Source organism: Cupressus sempervirens, chromosome 2, assembly GCF_028749045.1.
Source record: "Cupressus sempervirens isolate cs-2001-9-10 chromosome 2, ASM2874904v1, whole genome shotgun sequence".
In the NCBI taxonomy this organism is placed as follows: domain Eukaryota; kingdom Viridiplantae; phylum Streptophyta; class Pinopsida; order Cupressales; family Cupressaceae; genus Cupressus; species Cupressus sempervirens.
This window is the reverse complement of record NC_143119.1, coordinates 216,783,599-216,802,814: the sequence shown is the minus strand read 5'-3', so window position 1 is coordinate 216,802,814 and position 19,216 is coordinate 216,783,599.

The window sequence follows — 19,216 nt, the reverse complement described above, 5'->3', positions numbered from 1 at the left end:
CATGGATCCATCTCTCATGAGAATAAACGGAACACTAAGCACTCATTGGATCTAGGTGATGCTCAATCCTAAGAAGTTCCAGTGCTTCACCTCTGTAACCATCGTCTAGATCCAATGAGTGTTAAGTGTTCCATTTATTCTCGTGACAGATGGATTCATGTTGAATCACTACCTATGAAACATGGGTCAATGAATTTGACTCAAAAACTACACAATTAAATCCTAATAAAAATTTCACAATTTAATAATTAAACTAGAATTAAAAATTTCACAATTTAATAATTAAACTAGAATTCAAAATATTAATACACTATAATTTTTATTCTAATTATTAAATGCAAACAATTGATCTTGTCACAACTATTTGATGCATATATAGACATTTTCTACTTTAATTGCCAAACTAAAAGCAAAAAAGAATAGTAACAAGAGCACTTGGTGTGTTGGAGTCCTTGCCTTATGAGGTTAAAATAGTAAAGAAACATGTGTGCAATATAGAACTATGATTGTAGAACTATAAAAAAATATTCTGAAGTCAATCAATTATATAGAAATGTAAACATAATGATCTTTAGGAATTTTAAATTGTATTTTTTTAAATAAGAATTTTATTATGTAATAAAAAAATTTAGTTAATTTTTTGAAAGAACAATATCTTGTTCTAAGAAAGGAGCTCTTGTTGACTTTGAAACTAAGTTGGTCCAGGAATAATGGATTTTTGTCCTTAAATAATTTTTTAAAAAGTCTTAGACAACTTAGTTTAACAATTACATGTCATATCATTATAGTAGGCATACTTTAAGGAAAGATATTTTAAAAAATTAATAAGGAAGTGAAAAAGAAATTTAAATTATCTTTTTGACTACTTGGAAGATAGCTTTGAAATTAAGTTTGCTTTGAAATTAAGTTAATAGGTCCTCTTGCATCAACCTTGTATGTATATTGCAACAAGAAATAATTGGCTTTGAGGAAATGTCTTCTATAATGTCAAAATTTAAAATATATTTGCAATGCTCATAATTTGTGCTTTAATATTTTTAGATTGCATCTATTAGATAGTTAGCCTTAATGTCATATTTATGAAATTTGTTTTTGAGAGACATAGTTATTAGTGTCTTAATGCCAGATTTATCAAATTTATTTTTACATAGTCTTGGCTATTAGCCCGGTCAATCAACTAAATTATCTCAAAAAATTTGTGCACTGACATGCAACGATATAATGTTTTTAAAAGTTTTTGACAAACTAAACCCTATTTCATGCTATGAAAACTAAGCAACACTATATTGAAGTGTGGCTAACCATTTGTATTGTTCAACAATACACAAAGAATACCTTTATTTATAAATTTGTAAAAATTAAAAATATTTATTAAATTTAATTTGAAGTATTATATTTAATATTTAAATTATTTAATAATACTTTGATACCGTATACTTGCGAAAAAACTATCTTATTATTGACTATAATTTAATTTCTAAAAAAATTATAATTAGTAAATAATAAGAATCCAATGCAAATATCTTATTATAATATATAAGATGTTCAATTTTTTTTCAAAAATATTGTTATATTTATTTTCTACATTAGTGTGTTGTGTTTATATCTCTAAGTCTTAAAAAGATCAACATTATAATTTTTACTACTGATTAATATTAAATTTTTTTGTTAAAATCTTGACTTAATATTTTATATAAAATAAACAAATAAATATATTAAACTAATATTTTCCTATTCTAAAACAAGTATACTTAAAATATATATACTACTTCTCAATTGTCATAATTTATTAAAAAACATAGCTATAATACTTTATTAATTAAATGATGACATGGGAACATTCAAGAGACTGTACTTGCAAAATGTCTATTGCTTTGCCACCTAATATTTTTGGATCCCAAAATGCCAAACAATCATTTGGAAAAATGAACTTAACACTATTCTCAAGATAGTGCTTGATATCAAGGAAGAAATACTGTATTCGCTTCATAGTATCATATAGATTTGTAGAAGTTTGAAAAAGAGGTCCATATAGGGTAATGTTCTGATTTTAGTTATCGAAATTTTCTTTTTGGGGTAAACTTTTAACAATTTTTTTTCCAGGTTGCTCTTGTATAAACATAGCAAGATATGCTCTTAAATACCTACATAAGTGAATGGAAACCATAGGAGTATAAGCTTAAGACAAGAGTTTGAAGTTTTTATGAATAGAATAAAATTTTGGTAGTTGTTGTCACTAGTTTTGTTTGATTTTATCTGGTAGGTTTTTTGGTTGCTTGTAACATTCTATGGTTTGTTCCATGTAATGTAGATTGGCTTTAGAACAACTTATAAGACCCATTGTAGGTGATGATGTTGTGGCTTTGAAGCCCCACTGCTACATCTTATTCCCAATCACATCTTCCATCATATATATATATGAAGAAATTCTATGAAAACTCAAAATAATAGTCTATGGAATATTACCTAAAAGGTAGAATCTATCCTTAGCAATTGGCCGTGTGTGTATGTAATAGCTTTCTTAATCTAATAAATTATTCGATTAAAAATCAATCCATCAAAATAAGAAAACATGGGCCTATACAATGTTTTCAAAGCATTTCTTAAATCTAGCTATCTTAAATCTAAATACCAAATTGAAAGCAAGAAGACAAATTACTAACTTAAAATTCCTTTGAACTTGTAGACTTAACATTCAACAGGTTATGGTAATTTCAAACCAGCGCCAATACCATCAACAAACATGACAAAAAGCATCCGCTGAAATTTTTGAAATTGTTTTTTTTTTTTGACACTACAGAACTTAGTAACTCAAAAATATGTCACAAGTTGAATGTATTTATGTTACATTGTATTTGACATCTAAACATTATACTCACAACATGAAGCTATTCGAAATTTTCTCTATATAGTGCTAAAAACTCTATAACAAAATTTTCAAACCGTATGAAATACTCTAAATTTTGAAACAGCTCTCCATTTTTGAGTTTTTGCTATTTAAATCAAATTTGATTCACATGCTATAGTCAAGTAGGGATTTCATTTTTCAGTTATAATGCATGAAATTTATATTGCATACTAAATTCAGCCAACCATAAATTTCCAATGTATATAGCTCATTAACAACTTAAATTGTCATACATATGGTTTGCCATTTTATAAAACATAATGGATTTTTCTAACATAATCACAAATTCCATGGTAGAAATGCTTAAAAGAAATATGCTCATAGCATGCCATGATACTAGGATGTGCACAAATAAATTTGTTCAGAAAATGGATATGTTTACCTTGCAATTGCTCTGCTACACATGTAAGCAAAAATCTGAAAAAAAATTTAAATAAATGTATTTTAAAATGATATGATAAGTAGTTTTTTAAGTCAGATTTTAAATAAACTTAAATTCATAAGATGTTAAAAATAATAAATTGATATATTTCCAATTTTTGGTAAGAAAAATGATTTAGTTATTATTGATTAGACATGCATTTATGTCTTAGGTAGTGAGGTGGAAGATAAAATAATTAATTTTTGGAAACTCTATTTAATTTTTCATAATTGTAAAAAAGATAAAGCAGTGATATTGCTATCAGGATTTAACTGTGTGTTTTTGAGTCAAACTCATTTACCCTTGTTTCATGAGTAGTGATTCAACATGAATCCATCTCTCATGAGAATAAATGGAACCCTTAACACTCATTGGATCTAGGTGACGCTCACAGGGGTGAAGCACTATGACTTCCCGAGAGGTCACTCATCCCAGTACTACTCCAGCCTAAGTGTGCTTAACTATGGAGTTTCTTCCATGGTTAAACCTAAAGCTTGCAACCCCATTTTCAAAACCTTCACCATGTGTTGTGCCTTATGAACCATTCATTCAATTGATGAGCTTAAGGGACTTTCTAATGAATGGTTCATAAGGCACAACACTTGGTGAAGGTTTTACAAATTGGGTTGCAAGCTTTGGGTTTAACCATGGAGGAAACTTCATAGTTAAGCATGCTCAAGCTGGACTAGTATTGGGATGGGTGACTTGAGAAGTCTTGGTGCTTCACCCCTATGAGCATCACCTAGATCCAATGAGTGATAAGGGTACCATTTATTCTCATGAGAGATGGATTGATGTTGAATCACTACTCATGAAACATGGGTCAATGACTTTGACTCAAAAACACAGTTAAATCCTGATAGCAATATCACAATTTGACTTGCTGTGGAAATTATCTCCTACTTATCAATTGGTGAGCTTAAGGGACTATTTAATCAATGATTCATAAGGCACAACACTTGGTGAAGGTTTTGCAAATGGGGTTGCAAGCTTTGGGTTTAACCATGGAGGGAACTTTGTAGCTAAGAGCACTTAGGCTAGAGTAGTACTGGGATGCGTAACCTCATGGGAAGTCCCAGTGCCTCACCCCTCTAGATCCAGTGAGTGCTAAGGGTTCCATTTATTCTCATGAGAGATGGATTCATGTTGAATCACTACTCATGAAACATGGGTCAATGAGTTTGACTCAAAAACACATAATAAAATCCTGATACCAATATCACAATTTGACTTGCTGTGGAAATTATCTCCTACTTATCAATTGATGAGCTTAAGGGGCTTTCTAATGAATTTTCATAAGGCACAACAATTGGTGAAGGTTTTGCAAATGGGGTTGCAAGCTTTGGGTTTAACCATGGAGGAAACTTGGTAGTTAAGCTCACTCAGGCTGGAGTAGTACTGGAATGGGTGAACTCCCGAGAAGTCCCGGTGCTTCACTACTGTGAGCATCACCTTGATCCAATGAGTGCTAAGGGTTCCATTTATTCTCATGAGAGATGGATTCATGTTGAATCACTACTTATGAAACATGGGTCAATGAGTTTGACTAAAAAACACATAGTTAAATCTTGATAGCAATATCACAATTTGACTTGTTGTGGAAATTATCTCCTACTTATCAAAGATAAAACTATCATTAATGCATGACATTATTATTGTTGGAAAAATATGTGTGTTTTTATTAAGGAAAATTTATTTTTCTCCCTACCAAAAATAGTATGGTCCAATAGAATGAACACAACATGTCATTTATAAAATAAAGAAAAATGAAAAATAGATATACACATCGTAAGTTCCATATAAACTATTAAATACTTGATTTGATTGGTTAATCTAATTGAAAAATTGTATTCAATGAATACAATAGTATCCTGCCTTTGGCAAGAACTAATAAGCCCTAATTAATTTTAAAGATGAAGAATCCAATAATAAAAAACTAAAGTGATTACACTATTTTAATGAAGGAAAACAAAAAGATTAAAAATAAGATTGAGGTACATGCATTCAATAACTAGTAATGAATGCACTATTAAAATATTAAATATGTAGTTAAATAATACATATATATAATAAACAATTTGATGTTACTTCACTACTTATTATAGAATATAAGTAATATAATAAATACTAATATATAACTTTTTTTAAAAAATTATGCAAGTACACATTACATCTAAATAAATGTAACTTAAAATTAATTTTAAAAGAAATAATATTATGTTATATTTTTTAAATATAAATTTTCAAAATAAAAAATAAATTTTAATTTAAATCGAAATCAAAAGTTCAAATAAAATTAAAATAATCTAAAGACAACTATATAAAACCTAAATGCTCACCAAAGAAGTGAAATAAAATTAATATTAGTAATTAAAATTCAAATATAGTCTAAGTAAGAAAGTCTCAAGACAATCATAATTATCTTTGGAAAGATGTCATTTAGAACATTGAACTGCAAATCCAATAAACTGCCTAAATGCTTATCTAGTAAACACAATTTTAGCAAAAGGAGGCAAATAAAATTTCACTAACTTCAATACCAGCTATTACCTACGTTAGAAATTCAACTCGAACACAACTCTCAAGTAATTGATAATATAATTAAAATGATAACAAGAGACCCAAAGCGTCATAGTTCCTGCCATATGTTTATTGTTGGTAGTTGTTTTGTTGTGAATGGAGTGAGAAGGAGGTTACACAATAGAATAATATAAATTATTTGGAATTACACCAAGATTACTGTTAATTAGATCTACTGTAGAAAAATTATTTTCAAATTTAAAAAAAAAATGCATTTTCTTGGCAATTCAGCAAGCCTAGCCACAAATTGTTCTACTATACAAAAATGACAACAATTATTATTTTTGCACTTTCTTCAAGTCTTTGAATGGAGTAAAGCCAAAATTGATTGGAGGCTGTCAATGTTAGAATTAGTATGATAGAAGAGAGGCTCGAGAAAGTAGGAAAAAAAGATACTATAATTCAAAACAACTAAGCCATCCTTAAACAAAAGGATAAAAGATAATTAGATAAATACAAAATGAAGGTTGCATGTTATTTCTTCATGAAAATAGGGTCAATAATCTTCTCAAAGACGAGCTATAAATTATATGAATGCTAATATAGAAGATTCCACAAATGATGATAAGGATGAGACTGGGCGTATTTTAAAAAGTCTTCACTTAAAAAATGAGGAATCTATTGTAGATAAAAACTAAACATAATCTTGATAGAGCACATTAAATTCAGCTTGGTATGGATGTTATCATTCAATGAACATTAATTTCATCATTCAACATTATAAATTTTTCTTACATGAAACTTCAGATAGATCGTCTAAAAATTTGCATTCATTAGTAACTTGGTAATATCAACCATTATAATATTTAAAGGCTTCGCAATGTCAAACATCTAAATTTTTATTTTAAAATTATAAAATTATATTTCAACAAAATTTAACGGCTTCTGATGTGTCTTAAGAAAATTATAATGCAATGTATGACTAACAGCTATGAACAACTGTGCTCTTCAATAATAATTTTTCATGTATTATTTGGTATAATATCTTACTGCATCTTGCTCTTACCATTTTCCAAGACAACATCAAAAGCCGCCATTAATTTTTTCTAACGAAAAAATGTCCTATAAACCCAAACAGATTGTAAAATTTCCATTTCAGAAGTAAAATGATCCTCAAATTCCAGGCATGCCACTCTCATAGAAAATTTGCACCAAATCCTTAACAGATTAAAATTTTGGAAAGAAAAATAGTCTCACAGCGCTGTGTATAGGCTTCAGAATGAACCGCCAGAGTAAATGAGTTAAGCAATCTTTCTACTGATGCAGATCACATAAATCAAGAAAGTATCTTGCTTTTGTCCACAAATTGTAAAGACTGAAATACACAACAATTGCCAGATATGCAAACAACCCCAAGATGCGGAAAAATAAGAAATTTGAAAAGTCAAAAGTTGATTTTATACACATAAATATTTGATATCCATTTCTCAGATGGAAAATCAATACATATTGACAAATAGTTGAGAATAATTGGAAACACAATAATTATTACATATCATCGTTCTTTCTAATACACTTGATCATACAAAAAGTCGACCACAAATCGATACCATATAAAAAGCAAGGTATAAATGCTGGAAATGAATCATATGAACATTACATCTTTTGCCAGAACTATGTCGACCTGCACGTCAAACATGAATGTATCTTCATTACATCATATGATATAAAGCATATATAACATAATCATATAAAATTAACATGCCACCAAACCTTAGTGTCCATCTGCATGTAATCTCATCTCTGAGCCATCGGAACAATGTCCATCTGCTATCATGAGATGAAAGAGTGGTCCAGGCACTTTAACTGCCCAACCATGGAGTGGTTAGCTCCCCGAGGTTCTCTGATGAAGGAGAACTACCTGACCCTAGCACGAGAAGGTTAGCATCTCGGCACAATTGGATAGGAAAGATTTGGTGCAGCTTATGTGCCGAATCTACTTACACATATGTCTAGTAGAACATACACAAGGATGTGGAAGAGGGAAAAAAATGTAAAATAACCAAATGCATTTCAAACATATGCATAAAAGTTTTACCGAGCTTGGCCAAGCATCATGAACCAGTAAAATGTAAAAGACTGGTAGGTAAATTTCTAAGGACACTACATTTCCTATTAATTACCCTCCTCTTTGATCCCACATTCAACACCCTTCTCAAAAAGTAAATAAAATAAAGATAAAAATATTTCCCAATATATCTCTATTGAACCCGATATACAACTATCCCAAGAATGAATCTTGGAATTAAATTGTCACATCATACTCAATAGTCACTCAATCATCTCTAATCAAAATTTATTTTTCAAATCTATTATAGACGCCTCTTAAAATCTACAATAAATATATGAAAAAAAAGAAAAAAAGAAAAAGAAAACTTCAATGCACACATAAGACATCTCAATACATAATGTTAAATTTCCATAATAATTGAAGTAAGAAATTTTTATTCTAAATTATTAACATATACTTTAAAAGTTTTCCCATATCTTTTATTTTAACCTTGTTAGTTCAACTTGTTCTAAAACAAAATTTTCAAAAGATAATCCAAGAATAGATACTCAAACATAAAGAGAATAAGGCTGAAAATCAGAAAACTATGGAAATTAGTTCACAGGAATAAAAAGCATAAATTTATTAAGGTTAAACCATTTCGAAAACCTGTAACTCACGGTGTTTGGACTGCAACCATAGACCACTATATATATATATATATGACTTATGGATTTATTCAATATTATACGCATGGTTGATTCTAAAATAGAGTATGTTAAGAAGATATGTGAATAAGTCTAAAAAAAAATCTGTTTTCCTCATACGGATACTCTAAGATATTAAATTGAAAACAACCAAATATTTGAGTGTTTTTATCTTTGGAAAGAAATATACTGAATATTATTGCAGTTATCATGATTGAATCGTTTCTCTCCGAATCCATTTTTATGGAGTTGAAAGCAATTGTTTTGCTACAGTTTAAACTCAATTCTTAACAACTATTCCATTTGCATCTGAACTGTAATAGAAGTTGCATCTCAATGTGAACATTATCATTGATTGTGAATGTCAAATTTATAGTTATTCCTTCACTATGGAGAGATTCTTATTTAAACAAAACTTAATTAGACTTGATCAATTCTCAAAAGCCTTTAACTCATTTATGTTTATCAAACTCCAAACTTCTCAAACTGGCCATTGTTTTCTAAATCTCAATATTGCTATTCTTAGATTATTGTGTCATTTATATAGTGGTTTGAACAACGTTTGCAAATGGTGAAAATTCAACCTATGTTCTTAATTCAAGAAAACTACCTGATTTCGCTAATAAAGGTGCAGTTGAACTTGAAATTTGCCAACTAAAACTAATCTAAACAATGTAATTTGACACTATAGTATTTAACATGCTCAAATTTGGAAAACGTAAACTTTTAGAAGAGAAAAATTGGAACTTGAATTAGCTTAGCACCAGCTTCAGCTGTGTCTCGAAACACTCCAACGCCCTGCCGCTTCCTATTTGTTCTATGGCTGTAAGCTTCTTTACTTTAATAACACATAGTCGAATGGTGAAAAATCTTGGTTTTTGTGCCCCCAGAAATCTACCTTCACTCCTTTATTTAAAAAAAAGGTCCTCCTTTCAATTTGCAAAAAGAATGCTCCCCCCATTCAACAATCAACTCCTCTCCTTTTCCCATCCATCCAAAACTCCTCCTCCCACTGCCGTTCCCCTTTTTCCTTGGCATTCCCCTTATATTAACGGCTTCCCCTCCTTTCATGCAGCTGGTAACAAATAGATGACTCACTATTTTAAGAGTTGCACTTGTCCTTTTGAATTAAATAAACACACTCTTCTACTAATTAAAATTTTAAACCACTCAAGATCACTTCCATCTAATATGAGATTTTCATCATGATCATCAATTTTAAAGTTGTTAGCAATCAGTTATTTTTTCTTTATTTGGATCTACGGCTACCAATTGGCTCAAAAACTTTAAATAAACTATAAGTTCTATTAAAGCTTCCACATATAATTTAAATCCACTAATTTCAAAATAAAAATAAAACTATTACTTCCCATTTAATATTTTTCTGACTAACTACTAACATTCCAAATTTATGCTTGTAATTACTACGGAAAAATAATTTGAAAGTATAATACTTGTTTTATGATCTAAATTATAATATTTCTAAGAAATAATATTTAATCATTCATTTTATTTTATTTTTCATTTACGCCACATTATCATAAACAAAACCTTAAATCCATCTAAATTAATTGAAATTCAAAAAAAAAAAACTAAGTTTGTGTGTGCGGCTACACCATACAAATTCCAGACCAACCCTGCCAAGGAGCTAAACTCCTCTACCTCAACCACCCTTCCGCCTTCAATATCTGCACACTCACAAACTCGACATCACCCAAAGCGTCAGTAATGTCATCATCATAATAAATAAATAATATCTTAAATACAAATTTTATTTTAAAAACATTCAACATTCATTAGCAGACATAAACATATAATGAAATCACAATGTTAACCGTCATGTCGATATCTCATAAGTCAACATATAACGACCTATCATAATGAAAAAATAATTAACATTACCCTCTAATAACATATATGATAAAATTCTAATCAAAGTCTATAAAGTATTCGACTCAAGTCGAGTCATACATAGTCTTAGTCAAAAGGTCAATCACACAATTAAGTCCGTAGAAAAAGCATGTCAAAATTTGAGTCGTGACACAAGTTTGAACCTATCAGTGAGATTTGACCGAAAAAAAAATTGGAAAACCCTTTTGTATCAGAGAAACAAATGGTAAATTGAAATGACCCGTGCATCCTATGCATAAATTGCCAAAAAAAAAGCTACACTAATTTATAGATTCAGAAAGCCTGGAGAAGCTCAACATTATGTGCAACCTCTTACTTTTCAAGCTAATGATACACTTTATTAAAACATAGATATACTGTGGTTGTAAACATTTTAATTTGAAAAAGATGAAAATATGTTACAAGGGTTTTTATCATTTGAAACATTAGTAGTTAATGAGCCAAAATCTGGTGTAGACTAGCCAAGTGCTATTGTAGCTTGGTGTGGTCTGCCTAAAGCTATGTGGTATGGAAAAAGACCATAGAAAGGGCACTTGCCTCCTCTGTCTAAAATCAATGGCACATCGACATGGTGTCTTGGCAGTAGTTGCTAAGGATGCCTGCGCGACCAGAGCACAGAGTTGTCATGTATCTTCTAGTATCACAAATCCAACTGTCATGTATCTTGTAGTATTAAGGGTTTTGTTTTTCTTGATGCAGAATTTTAGTTTTATTATCCGATGCCGAAGAAGAATGAGATCTATGTTTATTTTGTCATTGTAAGAAATAGAATTTGCTTATTTTATGAATTTAAATTCTGAATGAATACTTTTTAATAGCTAATATATGCAGAGGATTACGTGGGTATTCATCTTCTTCCACTGCAGCAACACCTACTCCAGCAACTCAGTATTTCTGTTGCTCCTCCAATGTTGGCCTCTTATTTCAATTAAATATTAATGAAAATAATCATGACTACTCCATCTCTAAGCCTTCCCTCTGGTTCCTTGAAAGTTTTTTTGCCTTTAAATTAGCAGTGCATAGAAATTAAGAGAAATTTGGAGGAGGATATTGGAACTCTCTCATTGAACTTACAACGGAATCAACCAAATTTAATACTTTATTCCTTTTATTTGTTATGGGATTTGATTACATCAAATTTATTATTTTGCAGTCTCATTAGCACCTGTCAGAAAATGTGTCAGGCATGCTCCAGCTATAACATTCTTGTGTCCATTCAACAAAAGTATGCCTCTTATGATTTTGCCTTTGGTTTGCCTTGATTCATTGAGCACTAATTTTAGGAAATAAATGCCAACCACATTCTAAGTTCTGGCAGTCATTAAAAAATATTTTTTTATTTTTCCTTTAATTTAATAATAAATAATTTTTTTTAATAATATACATTTAATATATATATATATATATATAGAATTAAATTTATGTGAGTTCCTTTCTTAAAGTGTGACATAATTTAGAATTTATTAAAATATAAATATATTTTCATAATGTAATAATTAAAGCTAAACACAATTTATATTAAAAAATAAACTATTTTAAAATATCTAACATTAATTACAAAAAAATGCAGATAAAATATATTTTCAATATTTGAGTATTAAAATTTAACACATCTAAAATATTTAAAATCTTTTAAATATTTTTTTAAATTGATTATAATTCATATATTTGAAGTATACTATTTTTATATAATTTTAATTAAAAAAAAATATTTATAATTTTGATTGTATGATCATTTGGAGATGAATATTTCAAATCTTTATAATTTATGACATGTAAGGTTAAAGAATTTAAAATAAAAGATTTAACATTTAAAATTCTTTGTATGATTAAGTCTAAAGTTTATAACTTTATAAATATTCAGTGTGATTATGTGTTTCAATAGTTACTTCTATTTATTGAGTATTATACAAGCATCGTGTAGTAAATATATTGTTCCTACACTACATGTATTTCTAGGCATCTTTCTTTCTCTTATATGAAACTTAAGATAGATCGTCTAAAAATTTGCATTCGTCAGCAACTTGGTAATATGAACCATTATAATATTTAAAGGCTTCACAATGTCAAACATCTAAATTTTATTTTAAAATTATAAAATTATATTTCAACAAAATTTAATGGCTTCTGATGTGTCTTGAGAAAATTATAATGCAATCTATGACTAACAGTTGTGAACAATTGTGCTCTTCAATAATATTTTCTTGTATTATTTGGTATAATATCTTACTACATCTTTCTCTTACCATTTTCCAAGACAACATTAGAAGCCACCATTAAATTTTTCGAACGAAAAAATGTCCTGTGAACCCAAACAGATTGTAAAAGTTCTATTTCAGAAGTAAAATGATCCTCAAATTCCAGGCATGCCACTCTCACCAAAAATTTACACCAAATCCATAATAGATTAAAAATTTGGAAAGAAAAATAGTCTCACAGCGCTATGTATAGGCTTTAGAATGAACCGCTGGAGTAAATGGGTTAAGCAATCTTTCTCAATTATTAATCCAGTACAATCATCCATTTCATTATGGTGTGATATAACAAAATTACTAGTATAGACTTACCAAGGCAAAAGTCCCCACTACTAGAGCTCCCATTTCAGCTATATGCTCACGATGTGTGTGCTTCTTTGCCTCTTCCTCTGCAAAGAAATTAGAGGAGTAAAGTGCTAAAGAATAAGCCCCCAATGTGGATCCAACCCAAAGGTTTGGAGTCTATAAATTGGTCTAAGGTGTGTTTTGCTACAAACATACAAAAAAGATTGATTTTTCTTATGTGCTCTCCTTCAAGTTTCCTTGTGGTTGAGCATCGATAAAATCAAGTTACATGACATTGTAGGTCTCTGTGTTAGCTATATAACCATATAATTTATTTTTTATCTAAACTATTTCAAGCCTTTCATCTATAATTTCTTTTGAATGTATGTCCATCTTTTTTCAAAAACCAACATGTACTGATTAGGCTATAGATTTTAGCCCGTTCATCGAATTTTGGAACAACTTAGTTTTTTAGAAACTAGACTCCATTCTACACACTTTGAAAAAATAAGTTTTGATTTTAAATTAGTTTTCAATAATTTATAAGGGGAGTACATATATATTTCACATTTTTGGGATGTGTCTAATTAAAAAATTCATTAAAGAAAAAATACACATTATAAAATTACCCAATTACGTAATTTTTGACTAGAGTGATTGAAGAATTTTTAAAAAAAAGTTAAAATTTTAGGAGGGCCACACTTTGTATTGTGTTATGTTTTTTTGGAATAAAGAGTACCACTTTTTGTGGCCCCCCTTTTTTGAGGACCTAAAACTTAACCATTTTGAAAAAAAATTAGTAGTTTAGAAACTAGATTCAAAGGATGACTACTTTTGTTTTTTTTCATATCTTAAAATTTTGAGCATAACTATCCTCAAATTCTTGTTGAAGTTTATAAATTGTTGATTTCAGAAAAAAAGGTGTCCACTTATACCCTCTTTTGGCACGACAACTTGATGCACTTACCCATATGCCATAAAGAAATCAAGTGAGATCTCACCTCCATATAGAAAGAATATCCTTTAATAAGAGCCCCACATGGAGATAACCAGCTAGAGAAGACCTTCAAAAAGAAAAAGGAAGATAAGGGAGAAAGAGTGATCCCCTCAACAAATGATGATTTAGAGGTAAGGAAGAGAACATGTTAAAGATTGATAGCAGATAAGATCAGAAGGTACAAGTGGATAATGATTCCAGATCAACTAGAGGATGGTGACAATGTAGTCGAAAGTGATATGCAACTTCAAAATTATGAGACAGTAGAGCATAATTTAGGGGCCACTAAAAAGGAAATATCTATGAAGAGTATAAAGAGGGTCACAAGACCATGGAGAAGAGAGTGGATGAACAAATTATGGACAAGAACAAGTAAAAGGAGGAGAATCAAAGGTTGGTAACTTATTACAAGAATGCATGCAAACCAATTCAATAGATAGATCACAAAGTTACATCACCACTCACTCTTAAGAGGGGAGACATTGACATAATGGAGTCTACAACAATCACACTTCAAGATACTTGATATTGGGTGAACAAAGTTATACATGAAGGATTAACATTCCTCCCAAGGTTGATATAGTAGTTTCAAATACTCATGACCCTAAAAGATGGATTTCATACTTTTGTTAGTCTTTGGAATGAGGTTCAACCTATCTGAAAAAAGATTACACCTTAGCTACATGTTATGATGGATGATATTGAGTGACTATTAGAGAGATACTAGAGAGAGAGAGAGAGAGAGAGAGAGAGAGAGAGAGAGAGAGAGAGAGAGAGAGAGAGAAAGAGAGAGAGAGAGGGAGAGAGAGAGAGAGAGAGAGAGAGAGAGAGATGCCATTTTACTTTGGCTCATATGTTGGAGGCTTTGAAGAAGATAAGGGATGATACTAATCATCTTGGTACTTTAGTCCACAACATAGTTACACATATTTTAGGTACCATTATAGTTGCCTTCAATTTTGAGAGGATCAACATAGTAATTATAAACATAAATATTTTGAGTTAAAGATTGAGATCTTTCAATGGTAGGGAGAATGGTATCATCAGGAGGGGGACCTTAGAGTGTCTCTCATCTTTTAAAGTTCTCATGAATTCAGTAGAAAATAATGCATCAAATTAGGAAAGTACCATTATGGAAGGCAAGGGAAAAATATGAATATAGTAGAGAGGAAGAATCACTTCACACCTACACCTCCAATTGACGAAGTAAAAAACATGGTGTCTAGATTCCTTGAACTAGAAAAAAGAGAAAGAGATAAAGGAAATATCATTTTGGATAATTATTTGATGTAAGCCCATGTGGTGCTTATTTTCTCATTGCATTTTTTTGTCCAGGTATCTAATTATGATTGGACCTACATTTGAGGAATCTTTTGATTGGTTACTACTTCAATAGATTTTGTCTATTGGTCAATTTTGGGATACTTGAATCTCATTGGTTGATAATGTGGAAACCCTAGTGAGGGTTTTTAGGATTTAATCTAGCTTATTGTTTCAAATTTAATATTGGTCATTATTGTATTTGAGCTCCTTATATAAGGAAATCTCCTCTCATTGGTAAAATAATATGTCAAGATGAATTATTACAAAGATAATCATCAATTTTTTCTTCTTATCATTATTGTGTTTTTCATGATTCACTAGCACAAGTATTAAACAATCTAAAGATGAGACACATTTATATGCATCAACATTTTATAGCAATTGTATTGCTCTCTAACTATAGAAAACTAACAATCAACAATTTAGAGAACCACATAAGTTCAAACAAAACACATATCCGTAGAACAAGGAAGATGTACATAACTATTAGAAAACTTCCACATTTGCAGTCAGTTCCAACTACACTGCAGTATCCATTGCATGCTCCTAGAAATCTGCACAACAGAGATCCACGTCTTCTTGTGGATTGAGTTCTACCTTTCATGCAATCATCCACGAAAAAAATCTAGAATCTTCCTATACTCGTATAAATGCTTGGAATTTGATGGTTGTATTGGTCATTTTTCCACTTTTGAACTAGATTGAAACATTATAAGACCACATGAATTGATAGGCTAAATGTTTAGAGAGCCATCAATATGACAAGTAAATTTAATACTAAATTGTTAATATTTGTTATAGGAATCTTAGTATTTTATTTATTAACATACACAAATATGATTTTATAATATGTATAATATACATATATGATAATTATATATTATTTTATATTATCAATGTTTCTATTTAGATATGTTTCTATTTTGATGATTATATATTTATATTAATTTAAAATCTTATTGAAATAAGATATAATAAATTTTAAAAACTTATTTTTAGTAATTTATAATATTAAGTATGCATTAATTTTAGTAATTTATAATATATAGTATTCATTTTTATATTATTTGCTATATAATTATATTAATTTAAAAATCTTAGTAGACTTTTGGATGCATTGCTATTACTTTAATCAATCAACAAAAATTTACTTCTATTTTTTAGTGTCATTATAAGTGTTATCTCTGATATATTTCTTCATTGTCCAAATTTACATTATTAGATCTGTCTTTTTAATTAACAAGAGCTCTATGCACAGAGCTTGAGTCCCTGCCTCGTGCTATTAGTCATTCATATTTTGAAAATTATTAAATAAAAATAATTATAATAGTGTAACATAGTCTTAAATATAAAATGTAAAATTATAAATTTTTTTATATTATTTAATTTTTATAACAATAATTCTCAAATTACATCAAAACTTATTAAATTAATTAAATGAATATAATATATATAAAACATAAACAATAATTCAAAACAAAATAATAAAATCAAAACCAACAAAAATTATCAATCCTCAAATTAAATAAAAAAATTATTATAAGAAAGCATTCTTTTCATAATTAAAAATACACTGTAGGCACTTATTTGCTACTGTGGAAATCAGTCTAGAATAGTCTAGTCAATTCTATGCATTCTAGAGTTGACAATGACAACAACCTTGATGAGGATTTTCTTAGAATTTGTCAATTCTACTGATTTAATGAGAGGATGGCCTTTGCGGCAATAAAGTTTTCAAAATATGTATGTAATTCCTTTGTAATCCATCAATTCCGCCCACAGGGTATGCCTCACAAGTGATTGCCATTTTTGAATGAGATAGCTAGGAGGGTTGAAAGACAACATTATAATTTTTTGAGCACTTTTGAAATGATATTAAGTTTTCTATACAATTAAAACTTTGCAAACCAATAGACGACTTCTCCCACCCGACTTGTGAAAATTTAATAAATGGAGGGTAATTGAAAGTATGAGAAGAAATTTGAGATGGTAGTTGAAACAATGAAGTTAAACCACTATTGGAGCTTTTAGATTTAGAAATTAAAATTACCACTTAGAACAATGCAACCAAACAACTACTAAGCTTTCAGATTTGAAAATTAGAATACCGCTTAAGAAGTAAACTAAAAATGAGCTTTCAAATTTAGAAATTGAATTATAGGAAATTTAGTTAACATAAATGAAAGAGTAAATAGCAACTATATTTGAGGCTTGGCCTTGTACAAGCGAACTGTATCTTTCTAACGCTTTGTTCTTAGTCTCTATTTCACTATGACATCATAAGATGAGGAGGATTAGGATCGTCATCAGACTCTTTTTTAATCAACTTGTCACAAATGTGGAAAAGATAAATTTGTTATTAATGCATGATAAATTGTTATTAAATATTTGTATTTTTGTTGAAAAATTTGAATTTTCTCCCTACCAAAAATAGTATGGTCCAATAGAATGAATGAAAAATGTGATTTATAAAATAATGAAAAATTAGTAAAGATATAAACATTTGAAGTTTCTTTTAATCTTTTGAATGCTATGAGTTGATTGGTCAATTGAATTGAATAAAAGCATTAGTATCTTGCCTTCATTAGAACTAATAATTATATAATAATATATTTTATTTATAATTACTACTAAATAGTATTATTTTTAATGTGTTATAGAAGAATTGATGACAAAAATCAATAATATTATTACTAAAAAAACTATGCTTATAAATATACTATTTAAGTTGAAGTTCACTATGCTTATTTGCATACTTACAAAGTACAACTATATTTAAAAAAAAAATTAAGGAAATGATCTTAAAAGCCTAACGCGTTGGGAAGGAAAACTAAATAAAGGGGGAAGCATGCTTTTATGATGTGAAAATATGCAAAGATTATAAATGCACTTAGCCTTCTTCGTAATGAAACTTAGAGAGGGGTGGGTCAAACACATAAGATGTGGAATGAAAAGATGATGATAAAGAAAAGCAAACCTATGAACTTCAAAAAGAATCAATAAATGGTCTGATGTTATAGATGTTTCTATGTCCGTGCAAGCCTTGTTGGTAAATATAATCAAATGAAATTGAATGGTCAATATTTCTACAATGGTAACTACATTCATTTTGGCGAACAGTTAATGATGCCCTACTCAGAGCAGAGAAAGTGGAGGACGAACACTATCACTACAGCTAGATATTGGGAAGGCATGTAGCTGGGTAGGGCTATTGAACTCAGATTATAATGTCCTTGGTAGTCGATCCCCAAGTTACCCGTGTCATCTAGAAGAAGTTTCCAAAACTTCTTTTTCCATTTTGTTTTTGTCAAAAATTCATTTTTACCTCTAGTGAAATTGTCAGCAGCCAATCAAAAAATAAAAATTGTTGATTGAAAATAAATTAAAAAATAAATAGATTTTTCAACTTTAGACAATGACTAATTTTGTTGATAAAAACTAATTATGTCCAACACTAAAAATATTATTACCCTGCCTTATGCAAGGCACGGACTAATAATAATTGAGGCTTCTGGTGAATCAAATCCAATTTTACACACCACTGGGAAGATCATATTATATAGATTATTCAGAATAAAAGCATGAGTTTTTTTCTAACTTCTACTTATATATTCTTATATTATATAGCATTCACAATTATACCCACAAAAAATATACGTCAACTTTAACGAGACCAAACAAAGCACAAATTGATTGAAAAGGAAATCTTCTATTTATTTATCTTTCCATATTTTATTTGAAAACTCTATAACTTGTTCACATACACACAAAAAAGGGGGTAAAAGATTTTTTAAAGAAGTGTGGGATGTTAAAGTAGTCATAATGCATTTTTTATTGTT